Genomic DNA, 10748 nt, shown 5'->3' with positions numbered 1-10748 from the left:
GAAACCTGTTAGATCCTTTGGATCTTTAGAATGGGGCCCATATGAAGACCCTGTCAAATTCATACTATACTCATACCTACCCTACACTTAGATACTAGGTTGATGAACTTTTTGTTAGATGTTATGCTAGGCTAGGATTTAGGGTGCTAGGTAGTCCTTTGATGCCTAGCTATTGTTATCTGTTGGATTGGTTGCCTTAGTCAGGTATCTTTCAGGTATCTTTCTTTTGCATTCAGGTATCTTTCTTTTGCATTATGCTTGTGTTGTGCCTGTATGTTTCATATGTATGGTAGTGTTCTAGGGCATTCTTTTGTAGGGAGCTGTGCCTATTTATATGCACACACACAGGTACCACTATGGGGGGGAGCAAGTAATTGAGCAAGTAATTATTTCTGACCCTGGGGGGGAGCAAGTAATTATTTCTGACCCTTTTGCTTGCAGGTGTTATTAGCTCCCCCACTTTTAACCATAGCTCATGATAAGTTATTTGAATGTGATCATTCCTGGTGACACTTGTGCTTATTCATGATTGAGTCTTTTTTTTTTCTCTATGTACTTTTAGAGTCTAGGAGAGTCTTGTAGTATAAATAAGATATGGGCATGGGTTTCGAGACATTTGGCGCGGGAACCACGTGGAGGGGACTAGAAGCAGATGCTCGTGCCCTGTATCTTAAGTATCTTAATTTTGCATGTATCTTAATTTTGCATTTTATATTGATGTATAGAATTAGGACCGGGCATGTATATGCAGAGTCTGGCCTCTTTTTCCTTTTATGGGATATGTTGTCGACCCATTGGCACCGTCCTATTTTATTATTTTGATTTGGCTTGCTTTGCTTTTTGCATCATATTGCATGTCTGCACTTGCATATATTTTCCTTAATTGTTTATGTGGTTAATCTGGGATGTCACGATATAATCTAGGCTCATTAAGGACCCTAAAATTGTAAATTGCTACAAATTCCTAAATAAAATATTCAAGATAATTAAAATTTAGGATTAAAATATTCAAGATTTAAAATTTGCAACATTTACTTTCCTACATACATTAATAGAGCCTCCACAATACTTAAGGACTGCTCTAGATAACTGCATTTATATTTGCATGTCCCGAGGAGGAGCTCCCGTGCTTCTTCAACCTCACTGGCACAACAAACCTTTTCTTAGGTGGTTGTCTAGTGCGCCTAGGGTGTTAGAAGGCTGCCTAACCTAGACGAGATGTAAGTTTTTTTGTTTAGAGCGTTTCCAGCTTTATAGCTGAAGCTCCACTTTGTTTTCTTTTCTGAGTCCTCCTTGCCACTTTAGTAGGTTTAAGTCCCACCTCTTGAAGCTCTAGCTTTTAGTCAAAGGATAAAATTTTTTTTGTTTGACCTTAAGGCTACCAAGGTTCCCGTGTACCACGCAATTCACGGAATGCTGATCAGGGATCTCAGCACGTGTTGGGTCGACTACCTGCACGACTAGGTAGACTTAGGGTCCTAGTAGCTATGAATGACGGGTCTGTGGTACCCCGACTCAGTTACCTCTAACTTTTCAGGATCATTCTACCTTTCTTTTGTTGAGCCCTTTGAGCCCTATCGCTCCTTGACTTCGTTGATATCACCTTGATGGCCCGATGTCGATGAGTTGTCGCCCATTTTGGATATAATGATTTGTCCTCTACCCTTTGGTTCGAACGTGATTTGATGTGTTGGGTTATTCCCGTCAAGAAGATTTAGGTTATTTTGTGGGCCCCGCGTGTCAATGAGCCACTACCCATTTGGGATGTGAGAGACTCACTCTCTGCCCGATGACTTAGCGCGAGCTTTGAAGCAACGGGACTATTCCCACATGGAATAACCTCCCTTTGAGTACTTATTACCCAAGGTTCACGATAATCCAAGTGAAACACCTTTATCGAGAGTATTCTTGGGTACCTCAAGATGTAATTAACCAAGTGGGATACATCCCCTTGGGAGTGCTCTTGACCCAAGAACATGAACCTACACCTGAATCTCTGGTTATGGGTAGTCTACGTAGGTATTCTTTCGAGGATATCAGTTTAAGGTGCTTTCACACAATTTTTTTTAGGCGGACACACTTAACCTATCCTTGTGAGGTTTATCGCACGTAGGCTCTCCACGTTTTGTGTTTTCTCTTGTTTTTCACTTTATTGTATGTCCCTTCTTATTTGGTTCCTCTCCTCTTCAAATCACTAATCTGATCAGAGAGGGAGATTTATTCAAATAAGGGAAGTATACGATGATCAACAAGCTGGCGACTCCTTCTAAAATAAAAGAGAGAAAAATGAACAAAAACATGGTTCAAGTTAGAAAGATAATATTTCATTAATTTTAAGCTTATAATTGATGACAATGTGATCTTTCAATAAAAATGCATGTCATTTAAAGAAAAATTCCACTAAGTTAACATTTTACCTGCTGTGATTTTTCAGGGCTTGATAATGGCCTAGGCTTGACATTTGAACTCTTTTGATTGGATTTAGAAGATAACATGATTGATGATTAACACCTTTCTACACTACAAGCCCGATTTTAACTTTAGAAACCATAACCTTTACTTACTTAAATTTATCTTAGAGGCACCCTACCCATATAACTCTTAAATGAAATATAATCTGATTAATTAAGAGTCCTAATCTTGGGATAAATAAATCATGAAGTTTCCTTAAGCAATGAGATAACCTCAGCTTAACCTTGGATGATTAATAAAACAATATGATAAGTTCAAAATGAACTCAAAATATTTTAAGAAATCTTCAATGTGATTTAGGGTCATGCCATGAGCACTTTGAAATCTCTTACATATTTTGAATGACAAATTGAACCTGTTATATTTTCTTGTAAAATTATCCTCTAAGACCTCCCGAGACTCAATAAAGTCATAACTTGAGGTTGGGTAGCTATGCCTTATTTTAATTCTGCAATTTGAATTCCTTGCAAAATTATATACATATTGTCAAAGCTAAACTTTCAGATGGAGTGGCAAGAATTGACAGGTACGCTTTTAAGTTAATGAAGGAGTGGCAAGAATTGACAGGTACGCTTTTAAGTTACTGCATTTACTTTTTTGTACCTCTTTTTTCTTGCTTGTATGCTTAAGGTCAACCTGCATGTCAAAACAAAAACTAAAAAAATTAAACAAAGATAAAATTTTCTGCCAAAAAAGTTAAAATATAATACAACTCAAAATTTAATCACCAACGAAATAAAATAAAATTGCAATTAAATTAAAACATCCTTATCGGATGATTGGGAATCCCTCGGAAGAGGTAACCAATGGTTGCTAACGAGGTTTCCCATGAAATGGATGCTAATGAGATTTCCCATGGTCTAAATGAATGTATGGAACTCATTAAGTTGAGTTTAGTAAATTCATTTGTGAATTCAATAGAAAATAGTGGTATCAGAACGAAGGAACTGTAGGATCCTAACCGGTGTCGCTCTAATCAACTTTAACATGCCTCATAATATTTTAAATAACCATAACCATAGGGACATCTAATTTGACATTATAACCTGACACATTAGAAAGCTTAAACTCAACATGACGAGGATATTGGAGCTAGAATTATGGGAAGCACGACCATCTTCAACAGCAAAACATGTCTACACCAGCTAAACCATTCTTTAGAATTAAACAACAAGCTATGAAACTTCTATGTTGTCCGCCTAGTGCGACATACACCCTCAAATTTTCTTTAGGCCTTTGTATAGCTCTACTATACAATATAAAACCTAACTCAACCTAACTCGTTTTAGAATATTGTGGTTTTTGTTCGTCACGACCTAAACCCTCACATCTTCCAGGCTATTTGTCTGATCGTTTCACACGAATGTAAGCCCTAATTAATAAAATTGGCAGGATGAAACATTTAAATATTTCTCCTCCAAATTGAAGTCAAACCATAGGATAGCTTGGAAGTCACTGAGGTTCTCCTCAGGATTTTTGACATCCCCTAGTTATTCTTCCTTTAGACTTAAAAACTAAATGTTCCAAATTTGATACATCCCCCTTTCACACCTCTTTGTCTGATCTCTTGAAAAGTCCTATCCTTTGAAATCCTCAAAGACAACATCCCCTGATTCTGAACGAGAGTTTTCTTAGGCGACTTTAGTTATCTAAGATGTAATTAACTATAAGAGCTTGCCATTATAAGAAACTTTAACAAACTCAGCTTAATATAAACCCTATTTAACATTCCATGTTAAATAGGGGAAGTTGTCAGCTTATAATAAAAAATGATTTTTGCAGACCAAATGGATGTCATATATTCCTTAGTTTGATTGATCGAGTCTCACCCTCAAGTCTCGTGTTTATCTTTCAAGATAAATATATAGCTTGAGGTTTAGTGCTCTTTCATCTAAACTTTGAAAGATATGAGATGAATTTGATTTAATATTTTTCTAATATATATATATATACATATATATTTATATATATTAAATGTCCCTCCAAATTGTATATATCATTTGAAATCCTTGAAGACAACATCCCCTGATTCTAAACGAGAGTTTTCTTAGGCGACTTTAGTTATTTAAGATGTAATTAACTATAAGGGCTTGCCATTATAGGAAACTTTAACAAACTCAGCTTAATATAGACCCTATTTAACATTCCATGTTAAATAGGGGAACTTGTCAGCTTATAATAAAAAATAATTTTTGCAGACCAAATGGATGTCATATATTCCTTAGTTTATAAATTATTTTTATTTTTATTTTGTGGAAGGAGCATTATTCGGCTCCATTCGTGTTGATCATTAAAAGTAATACAAAAGAATCCCTGGAGAGGTCCCCTAACTATAGACCAGAACAATTGACCAGGAGGGTGACCAATCCTCAATACTAAGACATACAAGAGTTTAGTGAAACTAAAAAATGATAAAAATATAAGCGGAAGCCCTAAAAGGCTAAAGATCTTTGAGTTGATTAGCCTTGAAACTTAGATGAGGAGTCTCCAACTGAGGGAAAAAGGAGTGGGAGGCCTTGTTGCAACAGAGATGGAGTTAACATAAAGGCCATGTCTGGCAAGGCAATTAGCAGGTTGGTTTCCTTCTTTGTATATACAAGACATATAGACATTAAACAGCTTGTTGAGATTGCCAATTTTCTGTTTCCATTGCATATGGTGCCTGGAGGACAATTGTTCTGTGGTGAGGAAAGTAATCAGTTGAAAAGATTCCACCTCAATCCACAATTCATACCTTGCAACTTTGGGCCTAATAAACAACAATAAGCTCAGCTTATAGAGCATCATGGGCCTCAATAGGAGCATGAAAGAATAACAAACATTTGCTGGAGGAATCTCTGAAACCCTCCCACCCACCCAACACCCCATTCAGAAAAGCTACCATCAGTATTAATCTTCATGGTTTGTGGATCAGGAGGTTGCCAAATGACTTTCTCAATCTTGTTGTGACTTTTGGTTACAGTAGTCTGAGGCAAGCTGATATTAGGGAAATTGTTGAGTTGAATCAGCTTGTTTAAGTAAAAAACACAGTTTCTAGTAACCTTGGTGTGATGAATAGTCTTTTCTTTATGTTTTCTACTGTTTTTGCACATCCACAAGAACCAGGCCACAAAAAAAGGGATAGAATCACCTTTTTTACTTTTTCAGTTGTGTCATCCATCATTGAGACTGGACAAGTCCTTGTCTAGGCCCTCAACTTTAATTTTATTAATGAGTGTTTTCCACACCTCTTGAGCAAACTCACAGTTAAAGAACAGGTGATTATTGTCCTATTCAAATATCAGGCAAAGATAGCATCTAGAAGACCCTCTCAAGCCCTTCAGTTTAAGAATGTCATCAGTTGGTAGAAGTTTGTTGAAGAACCTCCAACAAAAGAAGGATATAGATGGGGATAGATATCTGTTCCAAATGGCTTTACCCCAAGGGACTTGATCCCAACAATAAAGTTTGGCATAGATGACTTTACTCAAACTTTGTTTAGAATAGCTATGCCAGATAATACTGTCTTTCCTGCCCTTATCAAAAACAATCTTCGTAACTTGAGATAGGTGGGGCTCTTGTAGAATGGATTGGAGCTTAGTAATAGACTAGGAGTCCCCCTCCCAATGATCACAAACAAAAAGGTGAGGGTTAAAGTCAAAGGAGGGGGGGCTAGCCAGTCTTTAGGAGACTATTGGTCTAGCCAAAAGCTCACTTGACCATTCCCCAAATCTCACATGTACATTTCTTAAGCTAGGTGTCTAATTTTAAGCATATTACTCCAAATTCTGGAGTCCCCCATCTTTTTGGAGATGAGAGAAGGATGCTGGCCCTTGCAGTATTTTCCTTTCATGAACTTAGCCCATAGGGAAGTTTGGGCTCTGAAATTAATCCACATCTTACAGAAATTAATCTGTGTGATTTGATGAAGTCTCTTGAACCCCATCCCACCTGCCACGATAGGTTTAGCTGTCTTTTGCCAAGAATCCCAGTGGAGATGCTGTCTTTGACTAGCCCATAAGAATATGTTAAAGACTCTCTCCAACAGAATTTGAGTGCTTTTCTTCATGTAATTGGTTTTGATAATGTATGAGGGGAAGGTAGTTAGGATACTTCTGAGAAGAGTAATTCTACCCCCATTGGATAGGAAAGAATGGGACTAGCTGGATAAGGTTTTTTGAATTTTCTGAAAACTTTTTGAATTTTCTAAAAAACCTCATCAAATTGGGTCAGCTTAGATCTCCCCCAAGTGAGTTGGACCCTCAAATAGTTAAGGGGTTTGTAGCAATAGAAAAGCCAGTGTAATCAGAGACCCAATGTTTAAAAATGGAAGAAGCCCTCTTATTAAAGATAAGGTGGCTTTTACAAATGGAAGAAGCCCAAACTCCATCCCATAGTAGTTCTGAAATTGTTTCAACCATTGATAGACTTTTTTAACTGCATTTTTATGAACATTAAAGAATATCATAATATCATCAATATACATGAGGTGGGAAATAGCCATAGTGGATTTGTGATGAAGTCTGAAGTATTGTTGGTTGAGGATGGCTCTGTCGAGCATTCTAGAGAAGTAATCCATAACAATAATAAAGAAAGTGGGGGAGAGTTGGGTCACCTTGTTTGAGCCCTCTGGTAGCTGTGAAAGAACCCCAGGCTTTGCCATTGATAATAATAGAGTGTTTGTTATTGATGAGCCACCTGTGGATGAGTTTACGGAATTCAAGTTGAAAACCTCTAGCTGCAAGAGTCCCCAAAATGAATTTTCAGTCAATGGTGTCATAAGCTTTTTTAATATCTAATTTATAAATAAGATTGCCCCCCTACTGATTTTATCCAAATCCACAATGAGCTCAATGAGCTATTATGCCAGCAACAGATTAAAAGTGACGGATCTCGCTTTGATGAATGCAATCTGGTTTGGGCAGATAATCCTGTCAAGGTGAGGTTGGAGTCTTCTTACTATGATCTTGCTGATGAGTTTACTTATGACAGAAGTAAGGCTGATAGGCCTGTAGTGTTCCCAAGTCTTCTGCAGATTTCCTTTAGGAGTTTAGAAGTGTCTCCAAAATAGCTAGGGAGATTGACCCCCCTGAAGAAGCTCTTGATTGCCTGATTGCCCCCCTGAAGAAGCTCTTGATTGCCTCAATTACCTCCTTCTTAATAATGTGCCAAGCTTTTTTAGAAAAGTCAGCAATAAAACCATCAGGGCAACCAGCTTTGGAGCTATAAATGGTGTTTAAGGCATCCCAATTTTCCTCATCAGAAGGGGGTACAGTGAGATTGAGCTGATTAGTGTAATCTAATTCTTCAGTAAACTAATTTTCACAGTCAGTGTTTAGATCAACTGAAGAGTTCTGTAGGGAGCTGTAGTACTTAACAGCATCCAAAGCAATAAGATCATTTTCATTAATCCTTCTACCCTTAGAAGAGTAAATAGAGTGAATGATATTGCACTTCCTCTTGTAGCTTATAAAGGCATGGTAGAACTTTGTGTTTCTGTCACCTTCAGTAAAAATGTTAATGGAAGCTTTTTGTTTGAGTAACATATCTTGTGTGTCAATAGCATTAAGCATATTAGTCTGGGCATTAAGCAGATAAGTCCCAGTGGCAGTTTCATTCTGAACATCAGCTTCAAGTTTCTCTACTTCCTTTTCAGTAGATAAGGCATTGGAAAAGACATTCCCAAAAGTCTCCCAACCCCACTTCCTCAAATCTTTGCTTGTTTTCAAATGAAGGTGGCTAAGTTTGATAAAAGGGTTAGTATGATCAATACCCATCCAATTAGAAGCAACACAGCTGATGAAAATGGGGTGGGTGGACCACCTATTAAGATATCTGAAAGGGGGGTGATATGTGGTATTGTTAGGGGAACTAATAGATATAAGAAGTGGTCTATGATCAGAACCAGTGAGGGTTAGGTGAGTAACAAAAGTCAGGAGGTAGTGTTTATGCCAACAGTCATTTACTAACACCTGTCAAGTCTTTGCCATAATAGACCCCTTTTCCAAGTGAATTTAGGACCCTGGTACCCCAAGTCAAACAAGCCTGCTTGCTGAATTTGATCATTAAAGAAAGTTATTTTGGACAGATTGGGAGGTCTCTCCCAAGATTTCTCTGCTGCAGTAGTGATACAATTGAAATCTCCCCTACCATCCAGGGAGAGTTCATATTTATACTGATGAGATGTAAGCCCTCCCAAAGCTCCTATCTATCAGCTTTGAGACTTCCAGCATAAATAAAGGTTGCATACTCCAGGTGACCTTGAACCAGAAGTGAGAGAGGTGTAAACTGTGGATGGTCAATAAGAATGCTCCACTGTATTTACAAAAACCAAATTTTATTATTCTTTTTAGAATAATGAGAAAATCCATGGAATTTGTTAATAATTCTATGGGTGTTTTGCTGAACCATAGGTTTAAGTATAGCAAAACACCATAGTTCGTATTTTTTGTTGAGATAAATCAGTCTTCTTAAAGACTGGGGATGGGCAATGCCCCTTATATTCCAACACAACATATTAATCATTGGAGGAATTGAAGTGGAGAGAAGGCTAAGATCTTAATCTGGTCCTTCCTCTAGAAGGAGGAGGTCCTCCAATCTTCAGGGCACCTGTGCTCACATTATTTCCTTCTTTTAATTTCTGAACTTCTAATAGTAACTTTTTCTTCTTCTTAGATTTTTGTGTTCGCCATTCCTCTTCCAATAGGAGTTTCATCTCAGCTATATCTCTCTCTTCTGAGGGGCTTCTATGACAGTAGTATCTTTCTGGTTATTCTGCCATATATATATATATAAAATGTTCGTCCGAAGTGGCTGACGGGATTCCTATTCCAGTGACCGACAGCTTCCACAGGACCCCCTAAAAATTGTGTCGACCAAAGACTACAATCTTTTAACAAATAGCATAAGACATAATAAATTGATCCTAGAAGCAGAAGAAACATTTGCTAAGATGAATTCTCTCCTAGAAATATTACGAGCCAGGGATTATTTTGATTCACAATATAATGATGTACTTTTTGAAATTTCCCATCCTATATTAAAAAATAATATGTGGAAGCGTGAATTATCAGAAGGTAAGTCAGATGTTGTGAATACTCCTCAAGAAAATTATTATGAAAAGGACCCTTTCAAATCATTGAGGAAAAACTGGAAAAGCTAAGAGCTGATATTAAAAGATTGGCCCCACGAAAGAAAAGCAATTCTTCTAAAAATCTAAAAAAAGAGTTTATGGAAACAAACATGGTGGAGACTCAAGCTACATTTGCAGCACGATAATCCCGGGAATTACCTCCCACAAGTGAAGAAAATGAAGTCGAAGAGTTACAAATAACTATCAAAGAGCATGATTAATAGATCAATCATCTCAAGAAGAAAATTGAAAAGATGATGAGAAACTTACAAAGTCCTTCCCAAAATGCACCACAGCTCGTTGTTGATATTGTCATACTAGAGGCAATACACATCCTGAAAGATAAAACAAAACCTATGGAAGTTGAAGAAAGTTCACATAAGAAAAATGATTCCAGTCAAAGTGGAATCCCATAAAAAATATTACACAACTTGTGGAGCAAAAAGTAATAAAAATGATGGCTCTAGTGAGGGTCAGATCATTGATTCCAAAGGGTAAGCCTTATCTGGAAGAATTTGATTCGGTCCAATATCCTAAGGTTTTGCTCCACCTCTTTTCAAAATGGTTGAGGGAACCAAAAAATTTCGTCAACACTTGGCATATTTCAGAACGAGCTCCTGTAATGCTTGTGGGAGTGACACTCTTCTATTCCAACAATTTGTCAACAGCCTAACAGGAGTAGCGTTTGATTGGTACGCTGAAATTTCTGATGGATCTGTTAAAACTTTTGTTGAGTTGGAAAATCTTTTTATTCAACAATTTTTCAGAGTACAAAACTACATAACGGTTGGAGATTTAGTTGTGAAAAAAAAAGCCAGGAGAAACTCTTGTTGATTACATTTTGCGCTGGAGAAATCTCAGCATGAAATGTGAACCGTAACTCTAAGAGCAACATGCGATTGAAATTCTACTTAGGAATTTTCATGGTCCTATAGCATTCATGCTTAAATGATTTACGATAAAAAAATTTGAAAAATGCTCAGTAAAGCTTCTAATCTTCAAGAGGAAGCCATCCAGATGAGTACAATGAAAAAGATTGAAAAGACGACGCCAATCAAGACATTCAAAAAGAAATCTTCAATAGTAGAAAAGAGTAAGCAGGTGATGCACGTTGTCGGCACTATTTTTGGTGTGGGGTTTGCCCGTAAGAAGCTGTCGGTCATCG

This window comes from Phalaenopsis equestris, unplaced genomic scaffold (assembly GCF_001263595.1).
Source record: "Phalaenopsis equestris unplaced genomic scaffold, ASM126359v1 Scaffold000602, whole genome shotgun sequence".
In the NCBI taxonomy this organism is placed as follows: domain Eukaryota; kingdom Viridiplantae; phylum Streptophyta; class Magnoliopsida; order Asparagales; family Orchidaceae; genus Phalaenopsis; species Phalaenopsis equestris.
Note: the sequence above shows the minus strand (reverse complement) of the source record.